Here is a 27,705-nt window from a genome sequence, read left to right as displayed (position 1 = left end):
GTAATATCAGGAAAATTATAAGATTGCATTAATTTAAGGATTAAGAAGGAATCGTGGGAAGCATTTATTTACTGGATTCTGATGGTCTTACTGTGATTAAGCATAATTTTCATCATTTTCTGTATTTTGTTGCAGTTCTGGCAGTTATCTAACGGAAAAAAAGAAGAAAAAGAAAAAAAAAGAAAAAGAAAAACTAAACATAATCATAGAAAAAATTAAAGCCCTGAGTGTGGCAAAGTGTGATGTGAAATACACGGAGAAAATTATGAGGGGTTGGGTCCAGTGAAATTCCTCAGACCTGTGGCTGGTGAGGGTTGTTAATCCAAGATCCAGTGCAGTTTCTGGGTGGAATTCTGTTGTTCATCAACATCCCAAGGCTGCACAAGGAATCTCAGTGATTCGTCAGCTCCACAAATATTTCCCTCAGTTGTGCTGCAGAGGGAACTACTTGTGATATTCAGATCCCCTGCATCTGAATTCCTCTCTCAGTTAAAACACGGAGCCATTTCCCATTTAAATATTTAAGTGAAGCAATTTGATAGCACAGGCACCAAGGACTGGCAAATCTCTGCTAGCACGAACAGAGCAGTGACAAACACCAGTAATACTTCAAAAGAAGGTCAGCACTGCAAACAAATGACACTGGAGCCTTCACTGGGACGTTTGCTAATATATGGTGGGACAAAATATCAGGGTATGAAGTTATTTAGCCTCTGAGTTTGACTTCATGATAGACAGTGGCACTGAACTCCTGGGCTTGCAGCTTGATTGCAGACCATAAATAGTGCATGTGGGCCATACCCAATCCACCACCTAATGGCATTTGTATTGGGAATACAGCTGGAAATGGAGGAAACAGAGAATTTTTTCCCCCCTTTTATTTCTTTCTGGGGGAAGGGAGGGGATGTTGTCGGAACAAAATCTCTTTATTTTGTGCAAATTTCGCAGCTCTGCTGGAAGTCTCAAAGCCCAGCTCTCTGATCCATGATTCCACGGGCTCTGCTTAAAAGATAACATCCTCCAAACGGGATTATCTTCCTGGATAAAGCAAAGAAAGATCTATTTTCCAAATCTTGCTGTGACTCAAGAAGAAGAAAGACTTGAAACCACCCAAGTGGAGGAGCAAACTCTACTCACAGCCGTCAGGTTGGGAATATTGCAACGATATTCACAGGTAGGTAACTTTTGGGTGGGTTTTTTTACCAATATTGATTGGCTGACTCTGCAGAAATGTTGCAAATGTGGCAGCAGAAAGCCTTGCTGAGGTCCATCAGTTGAGAGGTGCTGGGGTCAGCGAGCACCACAGGTTGAGGATGCCCAGAACACACTTTAATGAAGTCTGACATCCAACTTCAGCATAACCTTGTTTTGTACAAGGGCAGGAATATCGTGAGTTACATCAATAAAACCTGAACAAGGCTATTTTTTTTTTTTCCCGCTGAAAAGAGTCTCTGACACCTGAACTGCTATAAATATTCATTGGAAAAACACACCAAATGGTAGGAGGGTTTATTTTTGGTAGGGCTGAGGGCTGCCTTTGGGTTTGTGTCACAAGAAACTAAATTAGGATTTATTTATGAAAATACAATATTAGAAAGAATAGTTTTAATTTGAGTTACAAATATAGATATGGGTGTGTTTCCACATATATTTGAAGAAGCTGCAAGTGGACTGTGATTCGCTAGTGTTTGGTTCACCCAAGAAGTTATGAACTATATTGCAGTGCAGGTCTTAATGAGATGCTTTTATAGGGACTATCCTGCATTTAAATCATCATTTTTCTTTGAAATATCCCAGGATATTATCTGAGATAAGAGAAGTATTCCATGATTTCCTAAGAAGGGTTCCCTTCTTAGGGGACAGCAGTCCTTGTTGCTTCAAAGTAATATCTGCATAGTCAAAATATGATCCAACAGCTTTTAAACACTCTTGTATTTGAGTCTTGCTAGTTTTTATTTGGTTTTATTTTATTTTTCTCTGAATGTAAAGATTAGAACCTGGCACAGGGAGGACATGGAGTTGTTGGAGCGACTCCAGAGGAGGCCCCAAGAAGATCAGAGGGATGGAGCAGCTCTGCTGTGAGGAAAGGCTGGGAGTGTTGGGATTGTCCAGCCTGGAAAAGAGAAGCTTTGGGATGACCTAAAAGTGTGGCCTTGCAGGACCTGAAGGGGCCAACAGGAAAGAGGGAGAGAGACTGTTTACAAGGGATGGAGGGACAGGACAAGGGGAATGGCTTCAAACTGACAGAGAGCAGGGTTAGATGGGATATTGGGAAGGAATTCTGCCCTGTGAGGGAAGTGAGGCCCTGGCACAGGTTGCCCAGAGAAGCTGTGGCTGCCCCATCCCTGGAAGTGTCCAAGGCCAGGTTGGACAGGGCTTGGAGCAACCTGGGCTGGTGGAAGGTGTCCCTGCCCATGGCAGGGGGTGGAATGAGATGATCCTTAAGGTCCCTTCCAACCCAAACCACCCTGTGAGTCTCTGATTCTCTCAGTCAGGCACTGAAATATCTCTGCAGATCTGGCTAATTATATCCAGACAATTACAGCAATCAAATGTCCTGCCCAGAGCCTTCCCTCCAACCCTGCCCCAGCCCCTCCTGCACGAGGGCTGAGGCAGCTGCTCCTCGATGGGGAGATGAAACCAGCAGGTCCTAATTCCAGCAGCAGATGCACTCCAGCCCAATGTAGGCCAAGCTCTGCTCTCCTGCTTATTAAAGCCCATTCATCATGGCACACTCCATGTGCCACAGCTGCCTGGGGGAACACTGGCATTTGGATAAAGATATGTCCTTAAACTAGTTTTTCAGCATTATTTTTAGCCTTTATCTGTTGCTCAAACTCAAGACATGGGTATTGTTGTTTTGGAGCCTTTTTAACTTGTGTTCTGGACATACTGAAAACAATAATTTAGAAATATCTACATATTTCAAAAGAAATATTCAGCTGTGCTTCCTGAGCTCAGTAACAGCTACAATCTGGCTTTACCTTTAATATTGTTGTTTTACTGTCTTAAAGCTGCATTTTCCAGGCAGGCAAACTTTGATGGGAGCTTTGTGCATATGAATGTTAGTGGTAAAAACTCTTTATTAAAAAAGAGAGGAGTATATATATCAGAAATACATTTTAATATATAAATACATAAATATATACACATAATATAAATACGTGCACATATTTATGTGTAAATACATAGATAAATATGTGTTTATAAGCTAACAGAATCAGGATTTTGCTTTTATGCTTGTGGGTTTTTTCTAATTCTTCTGTCAGGGGCATTTTTGGCCCACCATGTGCTGGTTTAGCTTTTCCAAAGGCTGTGAAGTGTTTTTATATTACTCAGCAGCCTGTGCTGGTGCTGGAAGGCTTGAGAGAGGTTGGTAGAGGCAGATGTGGTAGGAATTATGTCATATTTTCTATTCAGGCAACCTGCAGTTGGAATTCTGACATCATTGCCCATGTGTTATAAGGGCATTATAGAAATATGAATAGTTTCAGGTAAAATTAACATGATTTCTAGTTTTTCCAAGCATATTCACTTGTTTAAAAGAGAACTTGTTTAAAAGAGAATTTTCCTTAGTGTGCTGGGATTATAGTTTGGTATTTTATAAATACACTACCCAAAACCTGATGTGGTAGAGTGGTAAATCTCCAGCACAGAATGATGGATGATTTGAGGAGGGGATGGGCTGACCCTCTTGCAGGCACAGAATCTTCATGTGTGGGGAGGTTTAGAGAAGACCTCAGGACAAATTTATTCATGGAGAGGATTGTCAAGCATTGGGACAGGTCACTCAGGGCAGTGGTGGAGTCACCACCCCTGCAAGGGTTCAAAAAATGTGTGGATGTGGCACTTGAGGACATGGTTTGGTGGTGAACACGGTGGTGGTGCTGCTCGATGGTCAGACTCGATGAGCTTAGAGGTCTTTTCCAACCTTAATGATTCTCTGATTCTATTCAAGCCTAAAGGATTAAGGATTTAAAGGACTCCAATCCTTGATACTATTCTTATGTGCCTGTGGAATAGCACCTAATTTATTAATCAGACACAATGAAGGACAGAATCCCTAGAGAGAGAAGAAGAGGAAACTTAGCCCAGAAAAAGGATGGGGAATAGAAGAGAAAATGAGTAAAGACACAGGAGGTGCAATCTAAGTTCTGATAAAATATGCATGCTTGTCTTATTGCCAGTGCTGCCCTTATTTGACAAGCTTTGCTGATCTCATGTAGTGTTCACCACAAAAAGTTGCCCAGAGATGCTTCTAGAAGGTAAGTAAATGTATGTCAGGAGAAAAAACAACACTCACATCGAAGGATGATTTAAGATTATTCTTCCATACTTCTGTGTGAGATTGGGTCTATTATAACCTTCCCAAACCTTTGTTACCTTTGTAATTTAAGCTGACAGGTTAAATGCTAATGCAATTGATAGGGGTGAACAACTGGTCAAGGAACAACCTGATCTGACTGTATAATGCATCAGAGAATTGCAAAAATATGCAGGTCAGATGTAATTTTGACAGAGAATGGCTTGCTGCAAGGGTTTATGTTTCCCTGGATAGTCTTAAAAAGAGTTGGACTATGGTAAGTACCCCATTGCTTGAAAAAAAATACCAAGTTAAACTTAATGGAAAAAATCCAAGTTCTCAATATCCTCAGATTTCATTATCAGTTTTTATTGGAGCTAGGATAATAAGATTATGGAATTAAGAGAAAAGTTATACCCATTTTCTCCAGCTCAGCAGCCCTAATGTGCAAAAGGAAAGCGACACTCATTTCTCACCCTAAATCCAGCAAAAACTGCTCGGAAAAGGAAGTGGTTTCCAACAGGTCCTTACTGAAGGAGAAATGCTGTTACTTCCACAGGCACTGGGTCATGGCAATATCTTGTTAACAGGAGGTAAAAAGGTGGTATTTCATGAATTAATCCTGGAGTTGGTGGTTTTCCACTTGGCACAACATGAGGTTGGGATGTGAATTAAGGTCCTGGAGCAGCTGTCCCAGAAGGAATCTCTCTGTCCCAGGTCTAACATGCTCTGAAGTGAAACAGCAGTACCAGGGAAGGCTGGAGACAATTCAACCCAACCATCTCATTTTCAGCTTAGAGACCTTCCTGAAAAAATAAGAGACGTTGAAATCCCTCTGCTGACTGGTCGAGGGGATGTCACGAGGGAAAACGACCCTGGAAGGGAAAGCTGGGCAACTTTCATCGTGTCCAACAATGCTCTGAATCCCACTTATTTCCTCATATTGATATATGTGCTTTAAAAAAACCAGTGGTTTAGACTACAGATTATTTTCCATATTGGGGCATGATAACAAACTCTTATTCCACTCTGAGGACTACCAAGGAAAACTCCCTTCTGCCAAGGACATTGGAAGTCTCAGTTCTTCCCTGGACACCTTCTGAGCAAGAAGAGAGTTGGTGACTCCAAAAGCTGTCAGCAGTGACATTATGCCAACGGATTTTGGTGACATCTTGCTTAAAAAAATGTCAGTTTGTTTGCCTTTAAACTCTGAAATGCCAGAAATCACTCAGACTGTTGCCACTGCCAAGCACTTCCCAGCTCCCCCTTCCAACAAGAAGCCACCAGCAGGTAGTAAATGGACCAGAAAAAAAAAGAGAAAAAATAAACCTACAACCCCTCCCTTCAAGAAGTTAACTTATTTTAAATATTTTACTGGTTTGTTTACTATTTCAGTGTGTTTTTTTTTCCCAGTGGAAGTTTCAGAGCTGGATTTGTCCTCTTGCCCATACGAGCGCTCACTGTATTCTTCATCTCTATAAATGTTTAAAAAAGGAAAATTGAAATGTAAATTGCCTCAGTGCTTTTAGAAACCTTAAAAAAAATAATAATTCAGTGACTCCTCTATGAGATGGAACTCTCCTCACTGCCTGAACCTGCAGAGTAGGTTAGCATAACATGGAATCAATTATTGTGCTCGCCATATAAAACCTGTCAGCTTTAATACTTAACTGCAGTATCTCCCTGAATGTTTGATTTCCAGTCACCTGTGTGAAGCTCCAGAAATACAGGGACAGCAGAAAGATTCTGGGGTAAGAAATTTATTTGACTCTCCTGAGTTATAAAAGTGAAATCTGGAAAGAATAATGCAGCCTGTGAACACGACTCCCTTTTTAATCAAACACTTCCCAGTCCTGTAAAATAGAGCACAAACTACAGAACAAATATTGAATTTCTATTCTGTATTGTCATAATTGTGACACCATTTCACTTATTTGTCAGCTTGTCTGGAACCAGCTTTTGCTGAAATATTATTCTTATCCTTTCCCAATCCTTGTCCTTGTCTTTCTCTTTGGATTCTTTTGAGTTGGTTTTTTTGTTTGTTCGAGGGTTTTGTGTTTGTATGTGTTTCTCTACAAAGAGAGAATGAGAATAGAAAAGAAATGCTTTACTTTCACAGCTCTTCTACTTTATTATACACTTATTACACATAATGCAAATAATTATTAACCTTTTCCTCCTTCTGTGTGCTTTATTTTGTGACCTTGCTATGGCTAAGATTGCAATCTTACAGTTTGAACTGGTAGAGGTGACCACACAGTGATTCCTTTATTTGAGGAATATGATGAATTAAACAAACATTAAGGATGGTGAAGTGCTGATGTTGTCAGAACAGGCAGTGTTTGTAGCAGAGCTGGGACAAGTGCTGGGGGTGGTGGGGGAGTAAAATTGTGAGTCCAACTCCTCTCTCCTGCAACGTGTTCCTGTAGGGAAGGGGAAGGCTGGGACTTTTGGGGGGGCTGGAACTGTAGGGAGAGAATGAGGGGGAATGGTTTCAAAATGAAAGAGAGTAGGTTTGAATTAGATATTGGGAAGAAATTCTTCCCTGTGAGGGTGGGGAGGCCCTGGCACAGGGTGCCCAGAGAAGCTGTGGCTGCCCCTGGATCCCTGGAAGTGTCCAAGGCCAGGTTGGATGGGGCTTGGAGCAACCTGGGCTAGTGGAAGGTGTCCCTGCCCATGGCAGGGGGTGGAATGAATGGGCTTTAAGATCTCTTCCAATCCAAACCATTCTGGGATTCCATGGCTCTGAGAAAAGTCATCTTGGAGCCCGTGTCCTTCAGACAGAGAACACTGAACCCCCCCAGAGAAGCCAGGACAGGTTTCTGTGAGCTGCTCTTTTACCACATGTCTCTTTAAAGTATTCCAAAAGTGAACCCCAAACCACCTGTAGGGTCTGGTTTGAAGCTCTCAGCCACTTGACAGCTTTGGTGGATTGCTGCTAACACCAGGAACATTCCCTGCCCATGGTCCATGATAGCTTGGACCAAAGAGCTGTAAAAGCAGGGAGCAATAGAGAGATTTATCTCAGTGTGTTTCAAAAAATGACAATCCCAAATTGATTCCTTCTCTGAAGTACAAACTCCATGTTTAGCCCTTAAAAAAAAAAAAAAAAAGAAAAGAAAAAAGAAAACTATAAAATAAAGCAGGATTTATCCTCAAGATCAACTCTCATTCTCTTTCAGAAATTACATTCTAGACAATAAGTGATCATTATGTGCCAACAGACCTGAGAATCTGATTTTAACTTTCAGGTAACATATTAGGGCTATAACCAAATCTGAGAACTATTATCATAGCAAAATGACTGTAATGCTTCAAGGCTGTAATAGTCATCACCTTTTTATCATTCACATTACCATCAGGCCCTGAAACAATGAATTCCTTTAACGTTATTCTCCCATAACCTTTAACTGTCTGCATTATTTCAAACATCTGAAATAATCCTTTATGTGACACAGTAGAATAATATGTTTGCCATTGACTGCACACTAGAATTTGTTAAGCCCAGAATAATGCAAAAAACTCTGCTCTGTATGGCAGGAAAATACATTTATTATTTCAGTTGTGCTGGGGAGTGATGTTTAAGTGATATATAATTTGAAGGAACACCAATAGGAAACATAAGGTTCATAAAAGTCCAGGAACGCTCCTGCAGTTATATCACCATTATAAAAGTGTCCTGCTTACCTTGTTTTGGGAGGGCTTTACTTGGGCAGCTCTCCCATATTTTATGTGGAATGCACAGCATAAATATTCCATAGGTTCATTATAAAGCTGTGCTTGTGCTATACCTTCCCAGTGTCCTTCGTGTTCTTTCAGGAAATGTTTATTCCTGTTATATCAAGTAGGTGTTAATGCCCAATACCAGCACTATACATAGATAAATAATCATGTGTATGCTCTGCTGATTTTGGGCACAAACACTCCTATATCTAAATTACTACAGCCCTAGGCCGTGAATGGATCAAATTTATAAACACAACCCTCTATTTCTCCCCTCTGCTGAGGTGTATTATGACAGCAGAACTGGCATTTATCTGCCCTGCTGATATAAAGGTTTCCAGCCACACAAGCAATGCATATTGTATTGTGGAATTTTGTAATAAACTGCTGGAAATATTGCCAGACAGAGAGGCATCTTGAAAAACATCCCAGGGAGCCCCAGGGCAGAAAGATTCCTACTGAGTACTGAGAGGTTTGGATCAGGTTCTTGGAGAACACGACCTCTAAAATAACAAGTTTGGAGACTGAACTGTGACTTCTTCAATGTCATCATGTCACACTGAAAACTGGATTCCTTAGGAAGGTCTCAGCAACACAGAGCAGTTTTTCAATAAAGTTTAACTGCTTCAAGGAACTTGGAAATGTACTCTTAGAAAATCTAAATTTATTGGACTATTTCTAAACTGCATTGAAGACAAGGGATTCAGATACAAAGAACTCAGGTAAGGGACAGTTATTCCTGTGCTGAACAAGCAAAAAGGTTGTTGGACTTCTGGTCTAATTTTTGTGTTGATTTCTCGTGTGACCTTTCCCAAGCCACACACAGTCTGCCCAAGGAAAGCACAAAATGATTTTCACTGGCTTCAATGGAGGAGAGAATAAGGTCCTAATTTCACTTTGAATCAGTTTTCTCATTAGTAAATTACCGACCTCAGAGCTTAATGTTCCCAACGCTCTTCAGTCTCCTTGAAGAGCAAGTGCTCTTGGAATGTTAACTGTCCTTATTGCCAGCAGTCACAGAGCAGACAAATCCAGATTAATATGAGCATTTCAGTGGCCATGACCACGCCATGAAATCTGTACCCGTGTTCCCTCTCCCCCAGAACAAGGCAAGAGTCAAAAAGATTAAACATTCCAGCTAAAGAGAAAGCTGCTTTCTCAGCAGGTGCCTTGAATTTCCTGCAGGTTTTGCTGTAATTTAGGACAGATTTTCATTTGCTGTCATCTTAGCACTGCACTAAAGTACTCATTTCATTCACAGAGTTAATCAGCAAGTTCACTTCACCTGGATTTGAAGTTTCTGGAGCTGAATGTTCACCTTGTTTCAGCACTTAAGGGCTGATGATGTTCAAAGAGTGTTATGAACTCCGAGCTCAAGGAGAGGTAAAAGTTGTTCCTGCTGGATTGGTCATCCCTACATATAAACACCTGGAAGGAAAAGGGGAACATCTCAGTGGAGAAGGAACCAAAGACTGGTGGCAAATTTACTGGTAAGTATTTTTAAGAAAAGACCACTCCTCGACATTAGAAAAGCCCAGCAGGAAATCATTAAATCTGAGTGATAAAACGGGTTTATTTTAATCTGCTTGGATGTCCATTTACAATGAAGGGATGGTGCAAAATAGTTGTCTATAGCTTGCAGGATGTCTTAGAAAATAATGAGCCCTAGAGCTTCATCCCAGTGAGAATCAGAAAAGTTTAAGTTGAAAAGACCTTTTAGATCATGGAGTGCAACTGGAGAGATTGTGTCTTTTGGGTAAATTAAAAAAGAAACATCCATCTTGGCTGCAGAGGATCACTTGCCATGCTTGGTGATTTATTTCACTAGTTTTTCATCCCATAACTCTTCCAATCTGTGTTCCAATGATCTCATCCTGCATTTCTGTGATGAAGGTTACCAGTGTGGAAAAGCCATCTCCTTCCACCTTCATTATGGGACCGATATTTCTGATGTTCTGTTTACTTGCCTTTAATCTACTCCAAGGCTAAGATATGGTTTTTTTGGTCCCATCCACAAGGATTTCGGGAAGACCCTTCCCACTGCCCCCACCTAAACAGGGGGAACCTTTTTCACAGCAATAAATCCTTTATGTTGCATTATTTTAACATTTTAACTTCTGCTCTGGTGTTCTGCTGCCAGAACAACTCTGACTGAGTAATTGGCCACAAGAATAATTTCAAATTGGTGCAAGTGCTCATCAGCTTTACTCTTTCTTATCCTAACAACGGTGCAGGATGAATTCCCGGTCCCAGGGGCCAGCAGGCACCAGGAGGAGGCCAGAAACACTCCAGAGTTATTTTAAAAGCCATCTATTTCCCAAAGTGTGCTGTGCTGAATTAAAGCTTGTCCAAACTACTCAACCTGCTCATATTTCTTCCCCATCAGTGTTGGAAATGTCATCTGTTGTTTCTCCACCTGTTAATCCGTCTGTGCCCGAGCTGTACATTTGATTTATTAAGACACCTATATCTTACTTTTTGGCTACATGTGAGCAATGGGGCCATTTTTTCCGTCATTGTTTGTTTTTTCAGCCTTTATCCACCTATTACTCTAAGTTCTGAAAGACAGGGAAATATGGAATATTAGATTCTCACATTTTTCTACTTTTTTTTCAAGAGCTATTGAAATCACATTGACACAACAGGATATTATTGGAGTATATATTTTGATTTACAATTTTTTACTGCCCTCATTCATTGCTGTCAAAAGTGAATTTTAGCCATGAGGGATCCAAATGCAAACCTGATGATTTGTGCTCACAATCAGCTAATTTTTTAAGGAATTTCCTGCTGTGGTTAATGTTCATGCAGATATGAGCAAAATTACTTTGCCCATAGCTTGCAATAATTTTAATAATTTTACTTCTGTTTCTTTCAGAATTCTGGGAAACTTTAGCCGGAGTAATGATGCCTTTGGATTGCAAAAACGTGTTCTCTTCCTCAAAAATCAGCTTTGCACAGTAAGCATCCCCTCAAATAGGGGTTTCATTGTGGGCTGGTTGATTTTTTTGGCTATCTCAGCTTTGTGCCAGAGTATTCCTGTTTTTCAGTCCTACTTTTATGCTCCAATATACCAGCAATATTTCTCCTTTTACTGGCTCATTTAACCCATGCAATAAAGATGCTTGTCATGTCATAAGGTAAGTATTTTCCCTAGAAATTGCTATAGAAGTTCTTATCAAACTGGACACTTCTATTGATTCGTGAATTGATATTAGCAAGTCTCTTTCTGCCTTCTTTTTAACAATTGACTTCTAGACCTCCACATTTCTTCAAAGAAATATTGCTGTAAATTGCAGTGACCCAACGTAATCTTGACCTGCTCTTTTTCTTCTCTTATCCCTCAGTGCTCCAATATTCTAATAGCTTTTCTTATGCTCCTCGCAATTAGTTCACAGAAAATTAGAAGAGATAATGGTTAATGAACAACTGTCACTCACTGTCAGTGAAGTGCTGCAAATGAAAAGGCACTTTCAGAAGTCAGAGAAATGAGATAATATTGCAGGGACAATGAGCCATCCAGAGTTGGGGAAAAACTGTGTGGAATCTGAAATTTTCCTTGCTCAAGATCCTTTAATACCTTGAAAATGTTCATCTCTGTGTGGCTCTCACTCAGATCAAACCCTGAAGAACTTTTCTAACCCTCAATACATGCAGGGAAATGACCCCAGGCCAGTGAGATTTTTGGAATATCCTGGTCTCTCATAGCCTTGTCTTGGACCCTTTAAAAGATACATGAAAAAAAGTTATGATTATTAAACCTGTGGAATATTAAAGTATCAGTATTTATACCCACATCAACAAGGGTCTGCACTGATGTTGTTGTGAGCACAGTTTAAAAATGGAGAATATTTTATTCTACTTTTCTTTTGGATCTAAAAAGAGACTCTGAAAGTAACCACTTTAAATTTGACCTGAAAGATCCCACACAGGATAAAACTCTCCAGCAGGATATTTCTCTTACTTACTCCCCTGACCAAGCTTAGTCAGAAACATCCCCCAATGTGGTTTAGAATGTTGTTTGTCTTCATCCAGGAAAAAAGATCAATTCTGTTGTGGAAACACAGTGCACAGCATGGGATCACACTAATCAATTTGAGCAGGCCTTGGTAAAACTATCTGGTGCTCTGCAATCCAGCAGCATCAAAGCTAATTAATACTTTAGTCAGCTTAATGAATGTATTAGCAGTTAATATTTGTGTATAAGCTCCTCATAACTCAATAATCCTATCCCATTTGCATTATTAATAGGACAGGTATGTGCCTTGGAGTTGATTGATCATAAAACCCATTAACCCAGATTTGTGCTGTGTCTCCAGTTGACTCCAAGGAGGAGCAGGAATCACCAAGGGCACGAGAGCAGGGAGCAGACTCAGGGGTATAAAGACCTTTTCAGCTTCCAGGTGACTGGAACTGGAGAATTGCAGGGAAAGATGCATTATAAACCACCTGGGGGCTGGTCTAGGAGGTGATGGATGTCTGAAACCAAGGACTAAGTGCCCTAGTTTATGAGATGCCCAAACTCTTTCAGCCCAAGCCCCCTCTACAAGGCAAGCAGAGCAAGAGGAGAGAGGGAAGGGGAGAGGGAGAGGTCTGATCCACTTCACAAAAGAATATCCCTTCATTTCCCTTACTCTCTTTACCCCACTCCACACATAAAAACTTGCCATGTAGTGGAAGTTTATTTATTTAAATGAATCTGTGGGTTGTTTCAGGTGGGAGACGAGTAAATAAACCAAGCACTTCTCCACCGCCCGTTAGAGAGGAACAATATTTTGCAATTTCCCTCCTACAGGCTTTGTGTTCTACAAAGAGAAATAAAAACCTACTTCATCCTCTTCAGCAGCCTTGAAAGCTTTTGCTTATTCATCCCTCCCTCACAATAGAGGCCAGATAATGCTCTGAAAGGGGAAAGCACCGTTCAGACACTGCAGAGAGAATATGCAGTGGAATGAATTCCATGGAACAATAATAAAAGAAAGATATGAGGAAGAATCAGTTCATTCCTTTGGAGACTCATCTTTTTAATGCACTATTTCCACAGGATCTTCTAATTGCTTCTTGTGGGATTGAAGTGTTTTCTCTTGCAGCTTTGGTTTAGAAATTTGTTACACTCGTTGGTACCTCGTTCTGCTTTTTTAGTTTTAGGTCTGAAGAATTGTTTTCTTATCCTGGTGTTTTTTGTTTTTTTTTCCCTGAGATATTTTCCCCATCTCTCACATTTCCTTGTTCACGTTGTTATTATCAGTGAAATTTAAGCTCTATATGATGCTGTGAAGCTGACTCCTCTTTTATTGCCACACTTTCTTATGTGGTGGGACGGCGGTGAAAGCTGCTGGTTAATCAGTTCTGAAACCCTACGTGAGGCAGGAAGATGTGCCATGAATTATCCAGTGAGGAGCACCTGCATGATTAACGAGAATTCCTTCTCCATTCTGCACTCCAGCGCTTCCCCACTTGCAATATCTTTGTTAGAACTACGTATAAAGGGAATGAGAGGGGGAAGGAGGCAGAAAAACCTCAAGCAAAGGAGTTTGAGGCTAAAACAGCAGACAAAGTGAAGCAGCAAAGCCACAATTCCCAGCACTGCCCAGATGTTTTCTCATCTGTTCAGGCACAGCTTTTTATTGTCAGCTGCCACGTGAAAACTTGCCATGTTAAGGCTTAATAAGTAATTAAGACAGTGTGCCAGGAAACTGAGAAAAATGAGGAAAACAATGTGCTTTCACGTCCTCTCACAAAGTTTGATTGAACTGGTTAAAGATGTTCCTGTACTTTTCATAGAGCTGAGCAAATCACTCATCATAAATAATGTATTAACCTAATTTCATCACTTTTACTCTGCAAAATGTTCCTGAGTAGATTTAAAAGTATTTCTTCAGGAAAAGTATTGGTGCTTGAAAGCAAATCACCAGATGTTTTATCTGCACATGGTAATCACATACAAACAGGTAATGCTGTAAATTGAGAAAGTCTAACATTACCTCTCCAGGTAGTATTTGAGAAATATTTCAGAAATAGCTTCAGAGAAAATATTTATGGCTAAAATCAGTGTGTTGGGAATATTCTGTGCACCTGAAGTACACTGATGTGCTGGAGGAAAGTCATTGTGAAGGACTCAGGGCCAAATAAAAATAATTTACTTCTTACACTGTCAGTAAAATTGCTATGACTAGATCTGTTTAAATTAACAGAGTCACAGCCACGTGGGATAGACAATATCATCTCAGATATGCAAAACTCTCCCACTTATATGCAGATATCAAACTTCTCCAAGGCAAACTCCTTGTCTTTAACTAAACTTGTCTCAGGATTACAGCAAGTCTTTTATTTCCCTTGATGCAATTCCATTTTTTCCCCTTGAAGATCTCTGTGCAGAAGGTTCAAAGAGCAGAAAAAACACCTCCTGAGGTAATGCAGGAAGACACAATTTGCAAAGATCTCTGCTGGAAAAGAAATTGCATTTCAGGTAATCAGTGGAGATCAAATAAGGCAGCAAGAGCCTGGTGGCCACCAGTCTGTAAAGGGCAATGAGAGTCAATGGAGGATCAATATGTTATGAATAAAGCCTTGAAAAAGACTTTTAGATGTGCATAATTAGCCATTCTTGAAGGTGTCAAAGTAGTTCACACTAAAACACTCCTGTGTATGTGATAACCTGTGAGAACACAGCTTATACCTACAGGAAATCTGGGCTGACCACCACGTGTCACTGTAAAAACCAGGAAAAAAACCAATCATTAAAACATGGAATAAATTATATTGATCATTCATGCTTTGGACTTGTGAGAGAATGAATAAAAACTTTGATGGGAATGGCTGGAAACCAGTTGGTCTGGCCTTGGGGATCCCCAATGTTCTTCGGGGTGAAGAGCAGCAGAGATGTGTTTTGCTGGTAACCATTCATTAAAAAAATCACATTAATCCTCTACTGCATCTCAATAGCCTGACATTACATCTGAGTTTTAGGATAATATTAGACTGTAAATAAAGGCAAATATTATACTGTAAGTAAGGACAGGTTACCACCAAGCAGATTTACATAGTTTGTAAGGATTCAAGCCAAGCAAGTTTTTACTATTGTTTCCTTTCTAAACCAATATCAAAAGAACTTTCCCTGCCATGTTCTTTGTGAAGGTTTTGGGTGCACAAGTCTGGGATGTTGTGAGTTTGGACCCTGCTCTAGTCCATTGTAACTGGGATTCTGCTTTCAGCATCTGGAAGGTCTCACCAACAGGAACTTTGATGTTCAGAAACAAAACCATATTGGTTTAAGAATTGTGAGTAAAACTTCATCAATTCCATCTAAAAAAAAATAAAATCTGGTGGTCTATTTATTATCCTTTTGGTGTTAGTTCATAACTCTCAGGAGCTCAAACTAAAGCTGGATGTACAAATGTTTGTAGCTCTGGCTGCAGCCACTCCAAAAGCACCAATACAATTGTTCATTCACTGCAAAATTAGCTTTTACTCTGTAAATAATAATGCCCAAACAGATTTATTCTCTGGCTAGTTACTAATCCTCAAAACAGCAATTTTTTTCTCTTTTAATGACAGAAGGAATAAAACTACACGATAAGATTTCCTTTTTTTTTTTACACTCTTGTGCCATTGGACTGACATTTGAGAATTATCATTACAAGTCTCTGGTGGTTTTAGAGCTAAACCCCAGGAAATGCAGCGAAGTGGGAGATATAAAAGATATCTTCACCCTCCTCAGGACGGGATTGTGCATATGCTGTGCTATAATGCACATAACATTATAGTGCCTACATTTTTACTGTCTGCTACAGGACACTCAGACTCTCAGTCTATTTATTACAGATCAATTTTCGTGATATCATTGATCCCCTGAACACTGGGACTGTCATCCTCGCTCAGGAGTAGCTGCAGCAGCAGCTGAAATACAATCCTTTCTTCTCCATCCCTCTGTGAATTAAACCCTCAGCACACACATAATAGACTCTCTCTTTGTGAAGATTATATGCCACTGGTATTAGACAAAAAAAGAACAATAATGAAGTAATATGTTTAGAAAAACGGTGAAGAATTATAGGCCCATCATTCCCTGCTCTGTGCCCAGAGAGATACAGCAGAAGTAGTCAGATCATCTATTTAAGCACTCAGAAGATCACAGATGATAAGAAAAGAAGCAGCATGGATGTTTTGAGAGTAAGTCGTACCAAGCTCCCCTAATGCCTTTTGGAGATAAGGTGGCCAGGGGAGAAGGGTGGTGAGGATCTCTGCTGGACAGGAGGAGCTGTGCTGGTGGGAAGCAACGGGGAAAAAAAATTCCTGTTGTTCCAATTCCAATTTCCTTTCCAATTTTAAAAGCCATAAAATTTTTTTGTGGATGGATGGAACCTGTTTTTCCTCCCATTTACAGCTCGTTTCTTACCCTGCAGAGTCTCCCCGGTGAGGGCACCTTCCATATTTAATCCTTGATACCAAAAGTCATCCCAAAAATAATTTCCAGAGGTTTTGTTATAACACTTCACTATTAATTATTTCTTTTTAACATGCAAAACTTTAGGAGAAAATCAAGAGACATCATGTTTATTGTAAGGATCCCCCCCAAAGCCAACCTCAGTTAATGACATTTATTTTAATTTTCTGATCCTAATTCTTACTTTTTAGAGAAATGAAGGCTCAGGTCTGATCTTGCACTGTTAATCCCATGGAATTAACTCCAAGTATAAACATCTGTAGAGTCAGAGCCAAAGGTTTCTTTAAATTAGATGCCCAGAAGCCAACAGATAATTGTTACTATTGTTTATGAAGTCCTGTCCTCATGAGATCAGAGGCAACTTTTACTCTGTTGAATTATTTTTATGAGATCTTCAGGCTTCAGTGTTCCTTTGTTTACTACTAAGTATTTTTAAGATTGTTTTCATCCAGTTGTCCTTCTATAGATTTACAGTGAAAACAACTAAGGGCACTTTGTACATAACCCTTTCATCAAAACTGACTGAAAAGTTCAGCTGAATATGCTCAGTGCATTTTTTTAGCTTGTCATCCTTCACAGATTTCCTTCTTTCCATTCTACCTAAAAATATTGTTTTGCTTAAGAAGAAAAATATAAAAAAAAAACCCCACCCCAACCTATCCCGGTGACAATTTGCATAATATGTTAATGCTGATATGCATAGAGACATCTGGATGGCATTTTAATATCTCATTCTCATTCAAACAACTAGAAACCACACAGATGGGAGAGACAATTTTAAGAGCATTGTTGTAAACAAATAAGGCAGCCAGGAAATCAAACACTCCAGGATGGGCTTTCTGGGTGAGAATCCACTCATGACATGTTTTGACTGTAAGGCAGAGCTGCCTCCTTCACTTCCAGCTAAACCAAGAGGAAAATGGGGGGATTTTAAACTGAGATTGGGGATCGTTTTGTGGCAGGAAAGGCCACCCTGAAGAGACCTCAAATCCAATCAGAGAATGCAAACAGTGCATCAGGCAAGGTATGTGTGGAGAGTTACTGGTGGCTGCTGGAGCCACTCTACCAGGAATTGCACTCAGCAAGGAATAGAATACTCTTTAAAAGGAAAATTAAGGGTTTGTTTTGCCATTTAATCATAGGAGTAGCAGTGTTTTAATGAACAAAAATACCTTGACCAGACATCACTACATTTAGGGAACCTCAGTCCCCAAAACAACATTAAAGTTAAAACCTGTTTCAGTATTTCACTCAGCATAATAAAAATGGAGATGGAACAATTACTTAAGAATTTATCAGTGGGGTGTTTCATCAGTTTATTTATCAGTTCTGGGTGTTCCCTCCCCATTTGGTGGGGCACTTGAAGCAGATTCTTGATCAGCTCCAGTTCTTTGATCTTGTTCCAGTTGTAACCCTCTAATCATTCCATCAACCACTTCTCCATCGCCTTGCAAGTGTAAAACAAATCAAAGGAATGAAATTATTCCAACTGCTTATTCCAGATGAGAGGGAATAAGGTGCTGATGGTTTGTGGAGCCCTCTGCATACAGAGACCCAGCCTACAAAAGCAGCCACGGAGCTGGTTTTGGTGTTGAATTCTGCTAAAAGCAGTCTCCAAACTCCAAACACACATCCTGCTCTTTGAAGCTGGATGTGACAGATAAGCTGTGAGCTGGCCTGGAAATTTAGCAGTCAATCACTTTATGCTACAAAAGTCCAGTCCCCTTGAATAATCATGTTCTTCTAACATAACCCTTCCTGGGGTGTGTGAGGAGATTCCTCCCTTGGGTGAGGACACTCCTCGAGGTTGAGCAAAAGAAATCTGCCCATGAACATTGCTCTGGGTGAGTTACATCAAATCTCTACTTAATAATTATTTCTTTTTGCTACTTTTAATATAATTGCTCCAATACTTGCTCCAATAGAGTGCACTATCCTATCTTACACTATCCTACTAGTAGGATCTTTTGTCTGATCATTTGTAATAATAAATGACTCATTTGATATAAATATTCTCATTTTGCCAATCATCAAAACCTGTGGGACAAAAGGGGTTCAATCACATCTTTGAAATTTCTTAAATTTAAACAGTTGACATAATCCGAGGCTGGGATTAGATTCAGCCACACTTAGACTGAGAAGGAGTTTAGAGAGCAAAGGGATCCTTTCTGCACCTTGTGCAGAATTAATAAATTTAATTAATAAATTTTGTCCAAGCTTCCACCCCTACACATTTTCTGGGAGTCTCCTGACCCAGCCCAACTGTCCCCACAGATTATTCCCAGCACGTGAGAGACAAAGTTATTTGAGGCTCAGGATGCTGTGGGCAGACTGTGGCTTGTTTCATCAATTAGCAATAGAAATATGAAAAACCCTGATTGCTTCAGGAAGGAGACATGTAAATTCTGTTTTCATGCTTTACATAATAATGTACCTTCTAGTAGTTATTTGCTCCTGTTGTTAAAAATTCATCTCCGTGGAGTCGTGTAGGACTCAGTAATTCCCTGCAGCCCTCTTTAATCTGTTCTTGTTTGTGCCTCTTTATAGGTCTCTAATCATTCTGAACTAGAGCAGCTCCTGCAAGTGCTGATATTTTGGAGGTCTCTCAATGTGTTTATGTGAGAGCCACACAACAGCCTTTGCTGTAGGTGGAGCTGGTGGCTCAGCAGACACTGCAAATGGGTGGATCTCTCTGGATTGCACTAAAATTCCTGGAATCACGGATTATCCTGAGTTGGAAGGGATCCACAAGGATCATTGAAGTCCAGTTCCTGACCCTGCACAGGACAGCCCCAAGAATTATTCCTATCTTTATCAAATAACACCATAAACTGATTATTTTTCCTTCTTTGCAGCACCTTTTAGCTGTTATGGTTACAGATCCCACACATTCCACTGTCCTTACAGGAGTTCAGGAATTCAGCTGTACTTGGTGAAGCACATGATACAGGAATCCAGTACCTCCTCCTGCATCACTTGTAAAACAAGTAAAAAGTTGCAATTTAAATTCTATGCCTTCACTTTGCAATTGGATGGAGCTCTGACCAATCTGGTCTAGTGGAAAGTGTCCCTGCTCATGGCAAGGAGTTGGTCCACACGGCCTTTAAAAGCCCCTTCCAACCCAAAATATTCTATGATTTTAATTATAAATAAATGAAAATATTAGAAAATCTACTGAATTTTACATTGCCCAGATATCTAAGCCTCTACTGGTAACCCAAGGAATATTTCAAGTAGTGAATATCAAGGAGCTTATGTAGAAAACCAGTGAAATATTTGTGCCTGATCCAGGTTAACTGAAGACCATGGGACTCTCTTGAATAGAAGGGAAGGGGATTAGAAGCTCATGGGGAGTGGGTGGGGAATGACCTCAGAAAGCAGCTTATCAAGGGAACTTGTGAAAACAGCAGTTCCTAAAATACTCCTGCTTCTCCTCTCGCCTCAAACCCGCGGGTTTGCACGTGGTAAATGCTAAGCAGGGGGTGGGAGACAACTCACAGAAATGAGACACAAAGCTGATGGAAACCCAGAAAAATACCTTAATTCATCTCTAAAACTTAGGAATAAAACCAACACTGCAGCACAAAATAACCTGACAGGAGGCTTTCAGAAGGAATGACGAATAAACCATCTTTCCTTCACAACTATAACCTGCTCCCTGGTCATAGCCATGTTCAGTGAGGACCATTCCTGCTAATCTGCAGGTGAATCCCACCACTGGGTGATATTCCTCTTTCCCACAGATGTTTCAGGCTCCATCTATCACACTTTTCCTTTTTTATGAGTCCCTTTGCACCCAAGTTACTCCACTGGGTTGCAGATTGTCCCCATGACGGGGATCAGGAGCTCTTGGCAGCAGAACTGGAGGTGGCAGGACTTGGAATCTGGGCCAAGAAGTCTTCTGATGTGGCTATGAAAACTTTATGTGCCAGACTTTAAGTTTGCCTTAAAAAAAAAGTCAATAAAACTTTAATCCTAAGCATGCTAACGCTGACAAATTTAGTTAATGTCTGGCAGAAAAGGGAGGATAAAAATAGTCATTTAATTTTTAGTCTGCAAATTGTAAGATTGCAAACAGCATTTGCTCTCAAGGATGATTCTGTACTTTGTTCCCACAGCTGGATTTTTGTGATGGCTGGTGCATGCTTAAAGAAAATCATGATCTAACTGTTCCTCCTTCAAGGCTGGTGATGATGGAGCTATTGTGGCAACTCGAATGGATGGAAAAACATTAATAACAAACGGTGCAAGCGCCTCCCTCTGATCACAGAGTGCTGGAAAGCAGGAAAATGATTAAATTATGATAGGAGTAGTCAGAAATCAAGAGACAGACACTTTTAAAGCACAGATTTGTTCTTTGTTCTTAGCAGGTGGGGCTGATGTGTTCTCTTAGCAGGTTGGAGAGGAGGAGGCAGCTCCAGGAGCAGGAGTGTCTGGCTGACAGGTCAGGATCAGGGCCATGATCATCCCTCCACCTTCCCTTCCTCACAACTGCACTTTCCCCCCTCCCTGCATTCGTGGAGCAGAGCAGAGAATGCAAAGTTCTTCTGGAAGTCAATCATTTTCCCAAATATCAATCTCCCTGCATCTCACAAACCACAACAGGCAGGCGTTTTTATAGGATTGCAAGAGCTTTTGGTGAAGGGTGTTCATAAAATATGTATGAATTCATTGTATATCTGCAGTAAAAGAAGAACAGATATATCACAGAAGATCATATTTTTGTGTCATCTTTGGTGAGAAAATATAGATCAATCGATTCTAAACTCGTGTTTTGCTGGTACACAAAGAGCACAAAAAGCACTGGGGTAACTGATGTTGACACCACAGGAAGAGTTATTGTCTAATGAGTTTTCTCTATTTGGATCTGTAACATACAATTCCATATGAAATGAAATTAAATTTGTTGTCTGCTATTCTTCACCAACATATGAAGAGGAGGAAAGGTGTTGCAAGTCAATCATTTAAACCACAGCCACGTTAAAGTCCTTCATCTGAAAATTTACAGTTTTTATGTAAAGAATGTGATGTCTTGTCTTCCAACCTGTTTCTAAACAGAATGCCTTTTTTAAAAACAATTGAAATTTCTCCAAAACAATGCAGCTGATGGTTCAGGCTGCATGATTAAATTTGAGGATTTGAAAGCAACTGAACACAGAGTATTAAAGCAGCCAGTATTGATCTGCATTATGAGCATAATCCCCACTGTTTGAAGGTGGAGAGGAGGAATCACAGTGCCTGGAGATTACTTAAATCTGTTCTTAATTTGTGCAGCCCTAGTTAGGTAACAGAGGATCAGTTGGTAAACTGAGGGATCACAATGGTTAATCTTTTAAAGGGTTTTTAAAAACATTATGAGGAACCTGGATACCTTACTTTCTGTACAGAAGCTCCCAGTGCAGGTACAGGCACAGCACCATTAGATGGAGATATTCAAATTTCTATCAGTGTTATGGTGGTGTTTCAAAAGCTACATTACTTAAAAAGAGGCATAATTAAAAGAGAAGGGCCTCCTTTCAGGTTGTTCCAGGCTTGAGCTATTTACCTTAATCAATTAAAAAAAAAATATAGGATGTTATCCTCCATTTACATTCCTAGAATAGCTATTTTTGGAATTACTCCAATACTTTGTGTAATTTTAAGACTTAGGACAGCTACTCACTCTAACCAAGGCAATAAAATTCCACAGGAAAAAATATCCCTTTTTGTGCAGAACTAGATGAAGGCAAAGAAGTATCAAAATGCTTGATTTGTCTCACTGCCTTGAGCAAAGCTCCCCCTGCTCTCAGAAATATTGAGGAAAGGCTTTGTAACAAAAGGCCAAGGGAAAAATGGAATGGAAAAGGAAGGTATGTACTTACCCTGCTGGAATTTAATTGTGCTGCTGACTCTCTCCCTCCAGAATCCCATCTCCCACCATCCTGCAGCAGATGCCACACCAAACAATCCACGGTGCTCCACTCCAGCTGTGTCAGCCCAGCAAAGAGCCACACAGGCCTAAGGGTGGGGTTATTTAAGCTCTGAGTTGGGTCTACCTGGAGAATGGCTTATTTTAGTCTTGTGTCTGTGGAAAAGTCATCTTCACAACCCTGCTCACACCAGCTGGGGTTGGGTTGGTCTTCAGACATCCCTGGATGTGTGTGTGCCATGGAGAGCCACCAGCAAGACATCCACACATCCCTTTATTGTCCAGGCACTCGGAGAGATTCCGGGCTCAGTTTGGGATGGAGTGGCCCTGAGCAGCTGAATTGCAACTCCTCTTTCCTAGGATTGTGCTTCCAGCAAATTAAGCCATTCCAAAAGTTTTTCATTTAGACACTGGCAAGTGTTTCTGCCCTTAATGTTGTTTTGATTGGGACCTGCTCCATAGGGCTCCTGTAGGCAGAGGGGGATGCAGAGGAGTCTGTAGCACATCCTAGTTCTCTAAAAAGCTAATTCCACACATCACAGCTGGGCCAGGATGGTTCCCAAATCACCCCTTCAAATCAGGATCAGCTCTGGTATGACCAGACTCATCTCACCTGTGCTTCAGACTGTGCTGAATCTCTTTGTAGATCTCCCAACACTGTTTTTATTTTTTTTGTTTCCAAGCCTTGCCACTGTGCTTTCCATATGTTCTTAGATTTCAGTGCTGCAAAATCCTTCCTTTTTACAGAGAAGTTGACCCACCCTCACACTTTTTGGAGCAGAACAGATAAATGCAGGCAAAGCCCTTGAACTCCAGTGAAATTCCAGGATTCTGCTAATCCTCAGTAATTCCTTTCTTTTATTTTGTTTTGTGGACCATGTGACAAAAGGCCTGCTGCTTCTTTCTCCTCTATCACCTTGCCTTATTAAAGTTCCCTCTCATTCTTAATCACCACACAAAATAAGTTGTGTCCTAAAATGCTACCAACTAAGCAAAGGCATCCTGAGAGAACAGGGAATGTTTCTCAGCAATTTGTGTCAAAATACAAGATGAAACTTGTGGATTCATCCTCTGTGTGGATGAAACTCCAGCTGAAGGGGGTGAGGAAGGCTTTGTTTTTATCTGTGCATTATATGTATTTATCCAGTACTCATAATACAAATAAACTGGTGGGTTTTACTGTTCTTAGCTGGTTTTTTGTTCAGCAAGATCCTTTTTGCCCTCCTTCCTCGGGCGGTGGATATCTTAATCATGTTTATAGCAATTATAAAAGTCATTCATAACTTATATTTTATGAGACCTGAGGTACCTTGTGAATTTCTAGAGAGAAACCTCTTTTTTCCCCCCAACCTAAAAGGAGATAAGACTGCATTAGATTATATGAAATTTAAATGCATTAGCTGTTAGCCAAAGTGAATTTTCATATAAATTAATATTGTTATTGTATTTTAATAAAGCAACAGCATTTTTGGAATTATGAAGACATCAATTACTTGGAGGTGTCTTGGAACAATTATTGACTTCATGCATCACCTACTTCTTCACTTCCAAACTAGTTCCATTCTTCAGAACACCCATATATAAACGAGCCATAAACCACATTTTAAATGCCTTCTAGCCCATCACAACCAGTAAGAAAAAGCCCCCTGAGCTACTGACATCCTAATATGTGGCTGTGTAATTAAAATTTTGACATATGCAAAGAGTTGTAAGATAGATAAAAGAGTGTGTATTGTAAATAGAAGTTGAAAGGCTCCCAGCAGATGGTTGGTTCGTGGAAGAGGGGCAGGGAGTGCCAAGAAATGACAAGCAGATGGCTGAGGTGTGAAGGATTTGGAAGAGCTGGGGATGGAATGGACAACTCTCTGGATTTTCACACACGAGGCTTGAATAGAAGGTTAAACATTTTACATTCTTCTCTTTGCATTTCTAGAAATGTGTCATGGAAAATGTCCAACAGTGCAGCCCAATAATAACAGTCAAGTCATTCCAGACAAGCTTTAGGGATGCAAAATCTGTTCAGGCTGCAGCTCTCACTTGAATGACAACACAGGCACTTCTACCCTGAGTCATTTGTGTGGGCTGAGTGGTCTTAATTCAAACAGAAATAATCAAAGTTGTAGCAAAATCATATTGCTGATATTTACAGGTGCCTGAAAAACAATTTTAGTAATGTACTAAATGAACTAATGTTTGCAGGCTGCTGCTCCTACTGTTGTGTCAGCAGTGCATGTGTGAATTCAGTTCAAATTTAGGTCATTCTGCACCAAAGTCATGACCAAAAGGAATCTCATTTGGGCAGAAAGATCAGATCAAATATTATTTATTTTTTTGCACAATGGTGAGACTGAAATCATGACCAAATTTTCCTGGTTCATTTTGACTCTCTCGTATTTGTCAGGCAAACTTGCAAACTACATCACCAGCTACAAAATAGAAGAATTTCTGCACACAAATGGGCAAATGATCACTTTCAATAACCAAAATCAAACTTCCTAAGAATAGTGAAGGTGCAGAGATTTTGAGAGTGCTCTTTGATCAGATTCTGTGTGAAAACTTCATCCATGTAGTAAAAAGGGGATATTTAAGAACCCTTTTGCAGAATTCAGGTAGTTCTGTCAGTGAATATTCTTTCTGAAAATGGTGACTGGGATGGAAACCAGAAAACCCTTAGGCACAGCCAAAAAAAAAATCCTCATTTCATAGCAATGGCCGGTGCCAACTCAACAATACCATATTCAATCAATATTTATTCTTTTCTCTTACTACAAAAGCCTATTTATATTTGAAACAGCATTTATGTTTATGAAAAGGGAATTTCTGCAAAGCAACTGTTACATGGGAACCTTTTTTCTGGTTTACCTAAATTTTACCTTGCAACCTTTTAAATTTCAAAAAAAACCAGCACAATCATTAGTTTTGCACTGGGTAGTTTCTTGTGCAAGAGTAAGAGAAATGGAATTAGTAGCTGTGTGCAGTGGAGTTACCATGGGAGTAGGGAAGCACTGAAATGCCAATAAAACTGGTCTCTGCTACCTATTGCTGCATTATATAAAGGCTTGGAATTTTTTATTACAACTATTTGAAAGCCTAACACAATATGGTTGTTCCAAGAATTAAACCAAAGGCTCACTCCGGTGCCCTGTAGTAAATATTTTTGAAAGCAACAACTACCTCTGCTTGCCTTTGAGGAGTTCCCATCAACTGGTTAAAGCTAATCCTAGTTTTTCCACCTTCCAAAGCCTCAGGAGTTATTCCAAGCCTGACCTACGGAGGGTATTTGTATTTTTTAGGTGCTCTGTGAGGGCACTTTGTGAGGCACTTGTACTTTTTCGATGTTGTCTCTGTTTTAAACTTCGTCTGCACTTATTTTCCTGGCGGGATAATGTGTCTAATCCCTGACAAACGTCTTTCCCTTGCTCTTTTGTGGTGTCTCTCTGGTTAATTCAGTCTCACATTTTTCAGGATGCCAAACTCTCTCCCTCCCAGCTGTCACCGCTCCCTGTGCTGACAGTCCCTTCTCCTGCCAGCTATTCCCTGGTTTTCCCACTGGAGGCATCTCCAGTGCTCTGCTCTCCCTTCCTACGGCACCACAACCACCCAACACAATTCTCATCATCCAGCCACGCTTTTCCCCCCCAGGATTTTGGTAAATTTGTCTTCTTTTTGCCTGGAAGGGAGCTGAGTATCGGAGTGATATATTATTCTTAGAAGGATTAACTTATTTGACCTGCTCTTTTTTTTATTTTTCTATTTTGTCTAAGAGACTGTCACTTGTGATGCTTTTTTATGTCATTTGTGATGTTTTCTTATCTCACTCCTGTGTTCCTGGTTCTTCTTGATTTCTTCTATCAGCCAGGTATCACCCCACACCAGCTGTCCAAAGGAAGGGAATTTTAATATTAAAATTGTGCTATGACAGCTGAGGCTGTGTCACAAAAGTGTCATAAATCACATCCTTCAAAACTTTCTAGTAGCCATAAACATTTGCTCTGAAAACCTCGTTGGGTTTTTGCTAAGTCTGTTATTTTTAAAAATCCAGAGGAGTTTTATAGAAATAATTATGAATAATGTGCAAATAAAATATATTGATATATTCTTAATGCCTATTACAAACAACAGAAGCATAAATGTCTAACAAAAATAAAAGAAGCATGTAATAAATATGTATATGGGAACAGATTAGTTTTATTTCAGTGGGGGGATTGCTCTTATGTAAAAATGTTATTTGAATAACAAACAGCAGACTTATTCTGGGATATGTGTTTTTCACTAAATTTAAAGCATTAAAATTATATTTAGACATAATATAGGGAGAGATATTTAGATATCCTCAAAAATAAAACAAAACCACTCCTCTGCCTGATGTCTGCGTTTCTAAACTTCCAAAAATACCACAAAATAATCCCTACAATACCTGGGGTGAAGCACAGAGAAGGTGAAGGGATCCTTCAAGACAGATATAAGATAGAAAATGTCACATAATAACATTGAGAATTAAAGAAAATAAAGAAAATTAAAGTAATCAAATAATTGAAGAAAAATAAGTAAAGTAATGGCAGTCAGAGGACAATAAATTAATTTAAATTACTGAAACAAAGTGATAGATCCAGTTTCTCCCTCCCAGTCAGTCTATTTGCGAGGCTGTCAATGCTCCAGCCTTTTCTTTAGCTTGTTTTCTAGGATTTCAAGGACTCATCACAGAGGTTTCTAATCTAGAAGGGAATGAAGAGGTGGAGAGCTCCCTTTTATCCCCAGGTTCACAGGATGCACTGCAGGAGAGCAGCCTCTGCACACCTGAGCACCAGGGGAATTGCTGGAATGAGGAAAATCCCTGCCAGGTACAGCGTGGGCAGGTTGTGAGTAAGGCAGATCCAAGGAGAAGCTAAAAAAGAACTTTTCATGGATGTCTGACAGTCATAATCTTTTTTCTCTCTGTCTATGAGGACAGTGGCAATATCACAGTAAATTTTGGGTTGCTCTTCTCTGGGAGGATAAAACTCTGAAGCTCATTCCAGTGAGGAAGGCTGTGCCCTCATTTACAGTGAAGTCAATGATTCCTCCAGATGAGTTCAGATCTATGGTGCCCTGAGTGAGAGAAGAATTTGACCCATAATTTTTTTATAAAGTTATGGGATTTTTTTGCAGCATCTTCCATCTGAAGACTCACTTTACTCTGCCATCAATATTCACACTTTAAAGGCTTATTTCCATCAAGCTCCATCAATGACCTTTAGAAATTGGTCCCTTCAAATAATAAAAAAGACCTCAATTACAACAACATCTGCCTCCATCTAGCACTTTATTTGCCTTACAGAAGGGATG

At 40.0% G+C, this 27,705-nt stretch overlaps 2 long non-coding RNA genes across 2 annotated transcripts in view; one reads left to right on the top strand and one right to left on the bottom strand.

Moving 5' to 3' along the window:
* Positions 1-282: 282 nt before the first annotated feature.
* LOC120323168 lies at positions 283-10,985 on the top strand. Its single transcript, XR_005563382.1, has 3 exons — positions 283-1,174; positions 9,288-9,516; positions 10,905-10,985. It is a non-coding gene; the product is annotated as an uncharacterized LOC120323168 (long non-coding RNA).
* The window catches only part of LOC114000002, an 88,175-nt gene continuing 67,596 nt past the window's right edge, over positions 7,127-27,705 (bottom strand). Inside the window, exons 7-8 of the long non-coding RNA XR_005563381.1 lie at positions 9,312-9,454; positions 7,127-7,396 (exon numbers count right to left, since the gene is read on the bottom strand). This is a non-coding gene — a long non-coding RNA (uncharacterized LOC114000002). The remainder of the gene's footprint in view (positions 7,397-9,311; positions 9,455-27,705) is intronic.

Source organism: Pipra filicauda, unplaced genomic scaffold, assembly GCF_003945595.2.
Source record: "Pipra filicauda isolate LSUMZ 115617 unplaced genomic scaffold, ASM394559v2 scaffold204_size1372650_pilon, whole genome shotgun sequence".
Classification (NCBI taxonomy): domain Eukaryota; kingdom Metazoa; phylum Chordata; class Aves; order Passeriformes; family Pipridae; genus Pipra; species Pipra filicauda.
This window is presented reverse-complemented; position numbering and strand designations above follow the sequence as displayed.